The following is a 15,229-nucleotide window of genomic DNA, read 5'->3' as shown; positions in this document are numbered from 1 at the left end:
TGAAAATGAACCTTACCCATATATGAACATTGTATATAAGGACTTGGGACTAAAACCCTTTGAGTATACTGATAACAGACTATGGGACTTGGAAAATGATATAGACCCTGAAAACAATTTCTATACCCATAAGCATGATCAAAAATGTGAGTATTATACAAATGAGCAGTTCAATCAAAATATAATAATGGATAATGTAATATCAGTCATGCATGTTAATAGTAGAAGGCTCAATTCAAACCATTCAAAAATCCTGGACTGTCTGGCACAGTTTTCTAAGAAATTCACTGTCATTGCAGTTTCAGAGACTTGGTTAGATGGGGATCAAAACTTAGTGAAGATTGATGGCTATGACATGTATTACATTAATAGAAATAAAAAAGGGGAGAGGCTGTTGCCTTGTATACTGATAATAATTACAAATGTAGAATCCTCAGTGAACTGTCTCTAGCACTGGATAACATAATGGAGTCCATAATTATTGAAATAGAAGGTGAAAAGTCAAAGAATCTGCAAATCAGCTGTATCCACAGGACGCCTGGATCATGTATAAAAATGTTCACAGAGGAAATGTTGAAGATGTACAATCCGATTAACAACTAGAAAATGACATTTATATGTGGTGATTTCAATATAGATTTGTTGAATCCAACTGTGAACAGTGCCATCACTGATTTTGTCCATACATAAAAAAAACAGCATTAGTCTTTATCCCTTAATCTGCCGTCCAACTAGAATAACCTCACATAGTGCTACACTTATCGATAGGGATGGGTATTGAAAACCGGTTCTTGTTGAGAACCGGTTCCCACTGTTTCAATTCCTTGGAATTGTTTGCCATTTTTGCAAAAGATTCCCTTATCGATTCCAGTCGCCCCGAATGATGTCACCGCGTTGCGGAGCGTCATTTACCTGGCAGGAAACACGGCGCCTAAGCGGCTCAAACGCTCAAAAGTTTGGTTATACTTTACGAGAACGGATGACAACAGGGCAACTTGCAATACTTGCAAAGTGGATATTTCATTTAAGGGAGGAAACACTGCGAATATGCAAAAGCATTTGCTCACAAAACACGTGATAACTTTAAATGAATGTCGTGTTTTTAATTCCGCTCGACTCGTGACTCTCAACCCAGCAGCAGCGGTAACGTTTGCACGTCCTCTCCCGTTAATGCGGCAGGTAAATAATCAACTAACAGTGCATATTATGTTAGCGCGATCTGCCTTATTACAAACCTGCCATTACTGTGCATTTAGGTGACCATGATGAGACAGACAGAGTCTGGCTCAGATGCTGGCAGTTCTCGCTGCAGTCTACCGGTAGCGTCTCCTTTCAGGCCAGGATAGACGAATGTCACCGAGCAGTGACTCAGTTTGTGGTCAAAGGCTTGCACCCATTTGCCACAGCAGATGCCCCCGATTTTCGGTAAGTGAATGTGTTTAATTGTAGGCAGGGACATTACTGGATATTCTTGTGTAATTGCTACAGAATTATTTATGTTATACTTTGTTATTGCTACAGAAGAATATTTATTTTATTATTTTACATTTACAATTTTTTTCCTGGGGATCCTGTGACACCCATTGAAGAGCCGTAGGCTGGATCTCTTAAGATCTCACTGTTGGGTTTGTAAGGCCATGTTACTCTTAAATTTCTATCTTGTTCAAAGAGAAGATATAAAACAAAGTTCTAAGCTAATCGACCTTAGTGTTCTCCTCTTTTAAAAAGAATCGATAAGAGAATCGATAAAGAATCGAATAGTTAAACAGAATCGAAAATGGAATCGGAATCGTGAAAATCTTATCAATACCCATCCCTACTTATTGATAATATTTTCACTAATGTTGTTGACAGGAATGTTGAAAGTGGATTAATAATAAATGACTTAAGTGACCATCTACCAGGTTTTGCAACAGTACAGAGCTACGCCAGGATTAACAGACGTGAACCTAATAAGAAATTAATTAGACATAAAACACAATTAGCACAATGAGATGAGATGAGATAACCTTTATTTGTCAGTTGCAGGTCTTTTGCCCACAACTGAGATGACAGACCTTGCCGACCGTACATACAATACACAAACATCACATTGGGGAGACAGGTCAGGCCAGGTAGCGAGGAAAAAAAAACATCGAAATGTGTAACGCAAAAAAGATAATACAGGAATGCACAGATATCAACACACCATAGCACAATAAACACAGACAGTGACATGGGAAAGAGTTCCAGTGTGTACATCTGATCTGGGACCGCTGCAATCTTCGATTGCGCCTCCAGCTGATCCGGTGTCCACATTAGAGGGGAGGTATGAAATGAAAATTGCAAAGGTAGTTCCAATATATAAAGCTGGAGATAAACATCTTCTCACAAACTATCGGCCCATCTCTCTACTACTGCAGTTCTCTAAGATACTGGAAAAAATATTTTACAATAGACTAAATGACTTTATCATAAAAAACAATGTACTATATGAACAGCAGTATGGATTTAGACCCAAAAGGACCACAACGCATGCCTTAATGGAGTTTATAGATACAGTAACAACTGCTATTGAAAACAAAAAATATGCTGTCAGAGTTTTTTTAGATTTAAAGAAAGCATTCGATACAGACAAACCATGTACATATGGGGTCAGAGGGGTGGCCTTATCGTGGGTTAACAGTTACCTTAAAAACCATAAACAATTTACCCAAATAAATGCCATGAAGTCAGAACTGAAACCTGTTGTGTGTGGGGTTCCCCAAGGATCAGTTTTGGGGCCGCTGCTTTTCATATTGTATATTAATGAGATTTCAAAGTCTTCGAAAATAATATTATTTGCGGATGATACAAACTTACTGTGCTGTGGAAGTAACTTGGAACAACTTCTGAAAGAACTAGAAAATGAATGAAATAATCTGAAGACCTGGTTTGACCTCAATAAATTAACATTGAACCTGAGCAAAACAAAATTCATAATATTTGGGAATCGCACATATTCTACTAACAGTAAACTGACATTAATAACACTGAATTAGAGTATCTGAAATAAAATTCCTTGGTGTGATAATACATCACAAACTATCCTGGATTCCCCACATTACTCATATCAAAGGCAAAATATCGAAGTCTCTGGCAATTCTCTATAAGGTTTTAATGCCTTCGGTATAAGACATAATAAAATACCAAAGAATCTAAAACATATGTCATGTGGAGCCAAGGAATAAGTTGCAAGAAATCACTAGAATAACCTCAGAGCCACAGAACAAGGTTACACACAGCCATGAAGAACAACTCAACAAAGGACAAGGAGAGCCTGAGATAATATGTGTATAGAAAGTTGATTTTGGCAGAATGAAGACACCTGGGAGAGAAAGCTGAAGTAAATAAGACACAGGGAAGTAACACCTAACACCAGGCACACAAGACAAGGCACTACCAAAATAAAATAGGAAGTGACATAGCATGATACCAAATATAGACGGAGACTTGATAACCTGACCTGAGGAACACCGTGGAACACATTAGAAACTGAACTAAAAACACAAAGGCTGAAAACACAAAGCTGAAAAATGAAGTAATAAAAAAAACACCCTGAGGATTATTAGGGAACCGAAGAGACCGAAAAACACCAAACACTGGGTCAGCGTCTCAGGACTGTAGCTGAAAATAAGATGTGGGACATCTTGAATCCACGATAATAATTTATCTTCAGTGGAGCGAGTATCACGTTTACACCCCTCATGCTGTAAAGACATTATAGATCAGAAAGACTGATCAGGAAGTGACATTTAATGACTCTAAGCATATTATGTGCATCTAAGGAGAGTGTTTTTACTGACAGAGTATTATGTATGGTGCACAAACAAAGACTGCACAGTTGTGACGCTGCACAGGAGAGTCAAGCTGAATGGAGCATCATGTAGGAACAGAGAGAGCTGCAGATTCCCTCCAACCAGCGTCGCGGTCAGGGCAGGTTTGGGTGGTGTTTTTTTTCTCTCTTTTGTTGAGCCACAGGTGGAGTGCTGCAGCTGGAGTGCTGCTCTTGGGTCGTCCTTCTCACACCTGCTACTCGTAAACTCATCTACCTGTAAGATGACTTAACGAGGGCTGGATGGTGCAGCAGATCCTTGCTAGATCATTAGCTACCATGGTGATCATTAGGTTTTCTCCCTGTGTGAATGTTTCCTGTCCACTAGTTCAGAGTTCTCTTGCCGAAGAAGCCTGTTTGCCGCTGTATGGCCTCCTCTGGCATGACTTATGCTCACCAACAGCCATCACGCGGAAAACCTGCCTGTTCTCCTCGGATTCGTCCAAAGCTTTTGTTCTGGAATCTCTCTGGTAAGGTATCAAGATCTATCCTCACAACACAGATAACTCGCAGACTTCCTGGTTCAGTTCTCAGAGACAATGTTGCCACACTAATCTGCTGTTTGTTCTCTGTAAAATAATCTTAGTTCGTAAATCCTTTAAACTTGCTCCTGGTGTGCTGAATCTGAATTTAGAGTCCAATTTGTGCCAAAATGTGACAGCAGCAGGTCAGAACCAGCGAGTTCAGCAGTGCTGACCACTGCACCATCGGGCCATGACTGAAATTACTGTTATCAAACTAGTGGCAACACTCTGGGGGAAGCTATGAAAATAAGATGCACAATGATGACGGGAGAGAGCAGGTCGGATTGAAACACACACACATTAACCAGAACTCACAGCCACAGTGAAACAAGCTAAAGCAGCAATGAACAGGTCGCATATGCAGTACAAGATGCTATGATGAGCCTCTGACTGGCTCACAGCTCTCTTGTGTGAGCTCTACTTTGATCTCTTGTTGATGTAAGCATGAAAATAAATCAATAACTTTGTCATCTCTTACACTGTTGAGTGGCTCAACAGGTACAATGGATGTAGCCGTAAAAATACAGAGACCGTAACAAAATGTTTTTAACCCTTCTCCCTCCAGTGGTCCCTGAACCAGGACAGAAAATTAGTTAACTACTGTTGTGCCTAATTTCTGTCACATAAAACCTGAGAGTCATAAGTTTAGTAGCAAGTCACTGACTTTTTGTTATAGATTTTTGACTCTGGCTGAACGGTGAAGGGTAGGATACAAAGTATTTTAAAAATTCTCCCAATTAACTCAAGGATGTTCCTTTTAACCTGTGGAGCTGTTACTGAATTTGGGGATGCTTTAAAGATGGAGATGCATATTCAGTTAATGAGAAGTCCTGAGTTAAATAAAGGTTGTTAAGTTCCTGCTGTGGAAAAGAGATTTAAATTTGCTTACAGCGGACTGATTATGCCTTTCATTAATCTCTGAGAGAGAGATACAGATACTGTGGTGGCTGCTTGTAGACAAATCTGTGTAATGTGGACAAAGGCTTAAGACGGCACTGAACACTGTATGATGTCAGTGAGCGTGGGAGGGGCAGCTAATCAGAAGAAAGTTAAATAATAATAATAATGATGGATTGCATTTATATAGCGCTTTTCGGGGCCCTCAGAGCGCTTTACAATTCCACTATTCATTGACATTCACACACTGGTGGAGGCAGCTACAGTTGTAGCCACAGCTGCCCTGGGGCAGACTGACAGAAGCAAGGCTGCCATATCGCGCCATCGGCCCCTCTGGCCAACACCAGCAGGTGGCAGGTGAAGTGTCTTGCCCAAGGACACAACGACCGAGACGCTTAAAGAGGTGAGGAGCTAACGGAGCTGTTTCAGACAGTGGATGCACCGAGGCCCAGTATGAGATAAACGGGTCATTTTGATTTATTCATGCAATGACACTCGAATAGATAAAATATGATGCTGGAAATGGTGGTGACCTTGTAACCACGCACAGAGATGGGACGATGTCACGGCAACGTTCTCGTAATGATGGCGAGTTTTGTTTCCTCTTATATTTTTCTTCATCCTAATTTTACACCACTTTTTGTTTGTATACTGGAGTTTGTGTTTCTGTTTTTATTGTGTGAAACTCCCGATTCTTGAGCTCTTTATTCTTCTAAAATTAAGCTTGTTATGATATTCTCTGATTTTTGTTTTCCCACATGATTTTCTTAATAAGAAGCTTTTGTTTGATGATCCTGTGTTTTGGGTCATCATTTTATTATCATAGTATGTTGACTTCTAGTCTTAGCTCTGATCCTGTTTAGTTTTCATGGAGCTCTTTATGAGAAGCTGTGGACTCTCGGTGTATATTAAGCTCCAGTTTTTAGTTTTGTTATTTCTCAGGTGGTTTAGTTCCCACAGTGTTTTTCTAATTGTTTCTTCCTCTTGTCTCATCTTTCTGTGTTCTCCCATGAGTTGATCCATTCATGTTTTAGTGTCTGCTTGTCTCTGTAAAGGTTGTTGACTGTTGCTGACCCTGAAAATGAGTGAGCAGTCATTAAAAAAACCACTGGGCCAGCTGACGGGGGCTGTTAGTTTGGATGGTACAACCTCAAAGTGTGGTTGCCTGTGCATTTAAAATAAGAAGGACAGTTAAGATGATTGGAGAGGCCGACTGTTCCTGCTATATACACAGGAACCTGGCAATGTAGGTTTTCATATGTTTTTAAAATTGATTTTGAATTTCACTGGAAGCTGATAAAGGACAGCAAGCATACGGGTGATGTGTGTAAGCAGCCTGGTGGGCTGAATTAACGACAGGTTGAGGACGACTGAGGGATGTGTGTGTGTGTGTGTGTGTGTGTGGGGGGGGAAGACTTACAATAATCTAGGTGGGAGGAAATTAAAGCTCTAAATCACTGGGCTTTTTTTTTTTTTTAGGGTTTTCTTAGATGAAGAAACACGACTGGACAAGCTTTGAATGTGTGAGATTCAAACTTCAAATTCAGGTCAGAATAACACCAAGTTTCTTAACAGATTTGATATTAATGCTGAGCAGGCCGAGGCAATGACCGACCTCCTTAGAGAATCTGTCGAGGCCAAACACAACGTCGGTTTTGCCAAGCTAGAGGTGAAGGACATCAAATCCTTAAAAGCAGTGAAGCATTCACGGAGGCTGAGGTTGTTTGGCTCAACAGAAAAGTACATCTGTGTATCATCAACACAAGCTGACAAGTAGATGTTCCAGGGGCAACGTATATAATGAAAACTGAGCACTGGCCATTTCACTCTGTTTATTAAGACTTCTGCACAGGTTTGTGAATGCCTGCAGGTGTGTGAAAGGGAACTTAAATGGTAAACCAAGACGTAGATATTGGTAATATTAGAAATGACTATGAAGATAATAATAAATTATACAATTAAAAGAAAGAAAAGCAAGAAGAAAAGCAGGCTTGTACAGTGCGTCTCTGTCATCGACTCAGTCTGGCAGGATTTAGTACAGCATGTTGTTATACAGACTCACTGATTGACTGCGTTTCCTGCCTGCTTGGTCAGCAGGCCTGTGCCGTCAGAGCGGAGCCTGAAACATCACACACTGGCTAAGTAATTGTCCCTGCTCGATACCTTGAGAAATGCCCCTGCAGCTCATCTCTCCCCTGCAGGCTCTCCAAAAACACCCCACGTCACCCCCCTCTAGGTCGACTGAGGAAACGTCAAGCTGTGGGCGCCTGATAGTATCCAGATTTAGCAAATACATTCTGATTCCTGACAATGTATAAAATTAGTATATTTATATTAGAAACCAGTGTGAAGGCTGTGAGGATATGAGCCAAGTGGGCTGCAGAACATCCTGTTATATTCCTGGTTAATCAATTTTCAATTTGCTCTGTTTTGTCTCTTCTGCTCGCTGTTCTTTCTCCTCTGTATTTCTTCTTTTCCTTTCACTGAAATCCTCCGATTTGTTTCCTTGCATTCCTTTCTTCTCCTCCTTTAGTTCAAGCACTCTTACCCCTCCCTCATCATTTCCATTACTTACTTTGCCCTCCCCCGCGTAATCCGTTTCTTTAATTTCCAAAATGAACCTGTTAATTTAGTCTCCATCTCCTTTATTTCCTTTTCACTCTTTTTCTTTTATCCTCCAACTCTCAATATCAAAACTCACAAGTGTCTCCCTTAATCAATCCCTCCTTTCTCCTCCATCATTTTTGTTAATTCTTTCTTTCTTCTTTTCTTTTTCTGTTTCTAATTTTTTGTTTGTTTTTTCATCTTCGCGTCCTTCATCTCTTTTAATCCCCCTCTCTCCTGTCAGGCACTCTCTCCACAGCTATCCGCGCCCCCGAGGAGAAAACGCGCACCTCGGCACCCCGCCCCGCCGCGCGCCTTCTGTGTGCGTGAGTGAGAGTGAGGGACCGCGGGGAGGGGGAGTGCCAGCTTGTTTGTGCAGTTTGAGTGTGCCGGGGTGAGAGAGGAAGGCAGAGAGCCGACAGTAGGGACGGAGCGCAGAAGCGAGCGCAGTTTTCTCTCCCAGGCTTTCGCACAAACCTCACATAGTATGCGTAAAGATTCGAGTGCGGACCAGCACTAGACCAGAAGGTAAGAGAAATGCTTCACACTTGTGCTCTGTCTGCGCGCAGTGTGTGTTTGCTGCGGTCGTTTGCCGTGTGCACTTGCTCATGTGCCCCATGTGGGCATCACTGGCTGCCGATTCCGACCATGTGGAGCTGCCTGGCGGTGCCAAAAACTAGTCTCGCAGTGACAGAGGACGTCTACGTGGAAGTGCTGTTAGTGCGTCAAAGCCTGTAAATTGGTTAGGAACCTCCGTCTTTTGTTATAAGTCAATAATCCTGATTTGAGAGAGCTGATTCTCGTTGTGAAGATATTTAAAATAAATTAATCATTGCAAGCTTTCCTCGCTGCTGAAGCATCTCAGCATTGACTTTAAGTTTTTAGGAACGTGAGTGAAATGCTGAGCACTTCGCAGGGATTTCAGTGTGTGAGACGAACACGAGCATGCTGACTCGCTCCTCTGAAGTGTCTCCTAGTTTAACGAGCGCTGCTGCCCAGTGTGGCCCCGGAGGGAACCTGGGAGCGCGTGTTGTGCTCGGGCGCAAGACTCACATGAGACACTGACATTTTGGCTGAAACTGCTTTCATTACAGAGAAAACGAGTAGCAAACGCTCCCGTGATTAAATAATGTGCGACACGAATGTGCGCAGTTTGGCGCTGCTGTGTGATTGCACACGCCGCATGAAGCTGGTGTAGTAATTCTGACATTGCGCCTCTCGGCTGCAGAGACTGGTGTCAAACGAGCTCAAAGAAAAATGCAACTTCTGGTTGAGGTTTCAAAATAAAAGACGCTGCAGAGCAGACTGTGGGGAATTGCATCCCTACAGCCCGACTCCAGATAAACTCTTCAGGGTTGCGCGATAAGCTTGTTGTCATGTGTGAACATCTCCACCAGATAACCAGAATTTACGAGCTCTAATGAACGACGAGTCCAGTTTATCTTGAGAACTGAAGCATCGGTGTTCCGGTTTATTCCGCTCTCTCTCTGTCCATCCACCCTGTCCGAGCAGCGGTTGGGGGTGGTTGTAGCCTGATAGTAATTCATCAAAAGCATTCCCCATTGTGCTCCAGACGCTGTAATATTTCAGCGTTTTGAACGATCAGGTCTGAAATGCTGCTTTTTTTTTTTTTAGCGTCTTGGAATGCAGGTGCCGTTCACTGATGTTGCGTAACGGGCGCCCAGATGAGTTAAAACCGTCAATCTTATTTTGGAAACATGTATAACATGCGGAAATATAAAAGGAGAAATTAGATTTTCCTATACAGTTCAATGTGTTAATATTGGATGTGTATACGTATGAAATATTTTTAAATTAATGAAAATCTCATCCAGGAGTTGTTTCTAAAATTACAGGTTACAATCGCACTGGAACAAACTGGTGTTTGTTTCCACACACTGGGCTTTGTGTGTGTCTTCATCACCATTTCGTTTTCTGCTCAAGTGGTTTCTGCTCTGGAAGGTGGAGGCACAGAGAGCAGTGATGATGAATGTAGGATAGTTTTGCATTCACTTTGAAGCCCGGCTGTAGTTTTAATGAGGGACTCCTTTGTAGCAGCCCGACTGCAGCATGCAGGCTGTGGAGACGGGGATCCTCCTCCTGTTCAGCTGCAGCGGGGCTTCCCTGGGCTTTTCCTCTCTCTCTGTCTCTGCAGTTTTCCTGGGGCTTCCCTTTTTTCCCCTGCACCAGGCTTCAGCTGATCCCTCCCTCAAATCCATCTCTCTGTCTGTGGGGCTGTATAATTTCCCCGCTTCTCCCTCCCTCTGCCTTCCCTGGAGGAAAAAAGGCTGCAGCAAGCAACGTGCTGTAGATCCTACATGATAAGAAACACTAAACGGACGTAATGGAAGTGCAATACGACCATATCAGATACATGAGCTATTTAAACGTGATTGGATGTTTTTAATTATAATTAAAGTCATATTTCATGATTTACCTAACCCAGGGTGAAGATTTTCTGCGATCTTCTCGCCTTTCTGCCCTCTGTAGTCGGATATTTGCTTGCACAGCCCGCTGCGTGACTCCACCAACATATTTAGCTGCTTCTAAAAAAACATATCCAAGTGCTGTTTTAGTTTTTATAATAGCTAATGGATTATTAATCACCCCTTCTTCCCCTCTGTCTTCATCTTTCTCCCTCCCATCCATTATCTCCCCCCTCTGTTCTTTACTTTCACTTCTTCCCATCTTCCCTTCCTCCTCTCCAGCGTGCTTCCTCCCGTTCTCTCATCGTTTGCATCTTTTCTTTGAATTACATCTCACAACTATCGGGCGTTTGGCAGTTTCTCTTATCCAGAGGCGCTTACACACAAAGAGACTTTTGTTCCCCTGTTTTCTGCATCTTTTAACCTTTATTTACCCTGGGGGTGTTGTGCTTCTTTCATCACCGCCCCACTTCACTCTTGTTCATTTACAAATCACACTTGGGAAAAGCTGAGGCGTAACCACAGCCCTATACTGCTGTCTGCTGAGCACGGGGCTGTTACACAACTTTGTGCTTTCCAGCTCGCCTGTTAAAGTGATAATCTGAAACATAGGGTTGAATAAAATATTTGTTTTTAGCAGACAGCCGCATCAGGGAAGCTTTCCCAGTTGATGCCCCCACCTGACATGATAAACTGATGTATTTGTTTTTTGCTTTTGTTTTATACACACAACCAGAAATGTAAGGTTTCCATGGACACAGTCATGAACAGCACAGACAGGAAAGATAAAACAAACAAACAAGAGCTTTATTAAAATGTTTATGAGTAACACTTTGTAAAGTTGGCATGAAAATAAACTGAAAAACTTTAAAGTCTAACAAGAACCTGACTGGCTGTTTGGTTGATGACTTATAAAAAGTCAGAAATATGATGTTAAACACTTCAGAGCTGCAATGAATAATCAATTTATCGATTCCACCATGGATTAACTAATTGTATTTTCAGACGCAAATACCAACATTCGAGAACTTTGTTCTTTAATGTGAGAATTTGCTACGAGTCTTGGTCTTATTTTATAAGAAACTGAACTTGAGTATCTGAAAAGGTTTTTTGTTCACTTAATTTAGAGAAAGGATCTTCCTTTTGAAACATTATTTGGCTTTAATTTCAAGAGCTTAATGTGAGGTTCAGTCTGATATGGGCCAAATGTGGAGAATGGAAGAGACTGGCTGAGGTCTGGAATGACGGAGGTTGTGAATGATAGCTATTAACAGACAAAATAAGAACAATGGCACATCTGGGACATCTTATGACGCTCCGACAGAAACACTAGCAGGTCAGATTGTTTTTGTTTTATTCTTCCATAATGATTCCCTTATCTCTGCAAGGGTTGACAAATGTCAGTGTTATAGACTCATTTGAATTTCTTTCCTGGAAATCACTGCTTAGCACCTCATTTTCGAGGGCATCATGAACCTAAAGACAACAGGCATCTCTGATTGGTTCGTTCTCTGTCTCGGGTGTGGAAAATGCTCTTTTATGACTCAATAATCTCCCAGTCTTATACAATGACCTTTGTAACGGACACAAATATCAACATTACAAAGATAAAACCTGATTCTGCACCAGAAAACTCCTAAAGCGAGCGGAAAAAAACCACCGCCTCTGTGGTGGCTGCAAACAGAATCTGCTTATTCCTCCAAGCGGAACATTGCCCTCGAGGGATTTGTAATCAACACACTAAACAGAATAAATCACACAGAGCCATGAACCAACCAGTCCAGGAACATTTATGTCACAGGCTGGGTCTCTGACCCAGCGCTCTGAGTTCATGTTTGTATTTGTCTCATTTTGTTATGTGATTTAGTTTGTGTTATTTCCTATCTGCCTTTAGTTTAGGCAGTTATTGTTCCTGGGTTTTCTATGTTTTGGGGTTTTGTATTTATTCATCACATATTAGGTCTGTTAAGTTGTGTTGTCATGTTTTAGTTTTAGTATTTCCTGTTTTATTCTGACAATGTCATGTGTTCTTTGTTTATTGTATTTAGCTTTCCTCTCCTGGTCCTGTCATTAGGTTTATGTCTGTCAGCTGTTTCCCCCATGTGTCTCCACTTCCCCTGATCACCTCATGTATGTATTTAAGCCCTTTGTTTTCTGCATGCCATTGTGAGGTCGTCTGCTCATCCATGTCTCATCTCCAGGTACCCATGTCAGTTCACTATGGTTAAGGTTTTTCATGTTTTGTTATTAGTTCACCCAGTTTAGGTTATTGTTTAGTTTTCACCGATGCCCTATTATTTTGTACCCTCGTTGCTAACCTCAATAAACGGCTTGTTTTGTTAATCCACACCACGTTTTGGTCTGCGTTTGAGTCCTCCTCTGCAACACATACGGTCTGCCCCAGCCAGACCGTGACAATTTATCTCCTATATCGACGCTATCTTTCTATCGCCTAATTATCCATCTTCCTCCTGACTCTCGGATCCTCCTCCTCCTCAGTCTGATTGCTCTCATGGGAAATGTACAGGGCTGTTTTTGTGCTTTCCCCGCTCGCTCTTTCCACAGCTTGTAATCACACAAATGATTTTAGTCGATTGCTTAAAGTTACCATTAAAAGGGGTAGGACAGAAAACCTGAAAGTTATGAATACCATCAACGGTTATTAACAATATGTTCATGCCTGTTCCTTCAAACCCCAAGAGTCCAGAAGAGGTTCTGGTTGATTTGGTAACATGCTGGTTGCTGGTTCCTCAAATATATTTCTCTCCTACGGCTCCCAGAGATGACGGGGTCCATTTGTGGTGCAGTTAATTAAAGTGCAGCTTGAGAGAATTCATCAACTCCTGATGTTTTAATAAACCAAAGGATTCATCAATTCCATCATGCAAATGCAATCTTGAGGACTTGTTTATCAAAATAAGAGCGCCTTCTGAAATAAGCTCTTAATTAGCACTTCCTCATACTTTGGAATACATTTTTAATTTTCTTATATCAAGTCTGACCCGTAGAGAATGGCAGACATGCACACTGGCCAGTTCATTAGGTATACCTGCTAATACAAATATCTAATTGGGCACTGACTGAAGTTTGGTGTATTTTTTTTATTTTTTGTCAGAGATGATCAAGACGACCTGCTGCAGTTCAAACTGAGCATCAGAATGGGGAAAGAAATTAGTGTCTTTGAACATGGCGTGGTTGTTGGTGTGGTTGGTCTGATTATTTAAGAAACATAATCATCTCCAGCTTTTACAGAAGAGTATCCAAAAACAGAAAATATCCAGTGAGCGTCAGTTCTCAAGGAGAAAATGCCTTGTTGATGTGAGAGAGAGGGGACCAGAGTGCCTGGGCTTCAGTCTTGGATGATGTGATGAAGGGATGGTGGGGTCAGAATCTGACTAACAGCATGCTTTGAGGATGCCCTGTTTCAGCCCTTCAGATTGGTGACTGTGTGATGGTGTGCGGGATGTTTTCTTTCACACTTCGATTCCCAACTAAACATCATTTAAACACCACATTGTATTGAGTATTGTTGTAGATCTTGTGCATCCCTTTATGACCAGAATGTAACCATTGTTTGCTTGTGTTGTCCTTTCACAGTATGCTGTGAAATATGAGGCAATATCTCATTTTTGGATCTTTTCTTCATGTCTATGATTTTTATGAATGCCATAATGAAGCTTTAACTTTTCATTGGTTAAAAGTTAATTACAAGAAGGTGTTTGGCATGGATGTGTTGACTGAATATTACTTTGTAGTGAATGAACTTATTTTCTTATTATAAGAGAGGAGGAAAAAGCAGACCCTGTTTTATCCACTGAGCAGAAACAACCAATCTATACCACATGCACACGCAGCCACAGCAGATTCAGCTGCAGTCATAGAGGCTCAAGTATAATCTTTGTTCTTCATTCATTGCTGAGCAGTGCCTCAATTTAGCAGTGTGTCATAGCACCAACATAATACGCATTTCCTCTGGGATGAACAACATATCCTGATACTGTCTGTATGCAGCCGTGCAACGTGAAATTAACTCAAATGTTTAAAAAATGCAAAAGTCTAAACTTATCAGCTCACAGAAAAGACTGTTGTTTTGCAGATGCACTTTAGAGTGTGTGTGTGTGTGTGTGTGTGTGTGTGTGTGTGTGTCTCTTGGGACGTGAGTGCTGCTGCAGAGACTGCCTGCTGAGAGGCAGCTCCTCAGTTCCTCTGCACTCTCTTATTATCAAATGTGTGTGTGTGGAGGCAGTGAACATACACACTCTTTGTGTGTTGTATTCTTGTCAGTTTTTACATCACTGATGCATTACGGGCCTGAGCTGAGCTGCACTGTGAGCCTGCGTGTTGGGTGTCTTGGAGAATTTCGCTTTTAGTGCTGCTCGGTTACATAACCACCACCGTAACTTTGGCACGTCTTCGCTGATATTCGATTCCTCTGTCTGTCTGTCTTTAATCTGATTTGAATTAATTCCATCACCCTCTCGTTTACCCTTTCCTCCACTTTATCACTTATATATGCAGCCTCACTCTTCCACTCTGTTCCTCCTATCTGCTTTTAAAGCCCGAGTTGCATTAATATGAATGAGGATTATGGTGTCAGCTGCATGGATGCAGCTGTTTCATTCTGTCATAGATGTAGCCGCAACCTGTTTGACACAGAATGTTCCAAGTTCTCTGATGCTAACCACCATTAGCATCAATGCCTGTGTTTTCACACATTTCAATTAAAATGTGTAATTTGTTTCATAAATCGACATATTGTTAATGTATGAGGAGAGCTGAATACAGAGCAATGTGCCATGGATCTTTTCTTTGGCTTAACCCCGTATTTAATTATGGATCACCATATGTGGAGCCTTCAGAGGATTACAATGATCTTTGTGATGGTGCTGTGTGTTTTGGCTCTATGGTGGATCACAAGGACGGCC

The 15,229-nt window shown here is 41.6% G+C and overlaps 1 protein-coding gene across 4 annotated transcripts in view; it reads left to right on the top strand.

The window, feature by feature from the left end:
• Positions 1 to 8,176: 8,176 nt before the first annotated feature.
• The window catches only part of slc8a2b (solute carrier family 8 member 2b), a 208,436-nt gene continuing 201,383 nt past the window's right edge, over positions 8,177 to 15,229 (top strand). For 3 of the 4 annotated variants that reach the window (XM_076873475.1, XM_076873473.1, XM_076873474.1), the window contains exon 1: positions 8,177 to 8,406. The gene's annotated coding sequence lies outside the window, so the exon portion shown is untranslated. The remainder of the gene's footprint in view (positions 8,407 to 15,229) is intronic. The other variant, XM_004574105.3, reaches the window with a different exon arrangement.

The sequence above is a fragment of the Maylandia zebra genome, linkage group LG14, assembly GCF_041146795.1.
Source record: "Maylandia zebra isolate NMK-2024a linkage group LG14, Mzebra_GT3a, whole genome shotgun sequence".
Classification (NCBI taxonomy): domain Eukaryota; kingdom Metazoa; phylum Chordata; class Actinopteri; order Cichliformes; family Cichlidae; genus Maylandia; species Maylandia zebra.
This window is presented reverse-complemented; position numbering and strand designations above follow the sequence as displayed.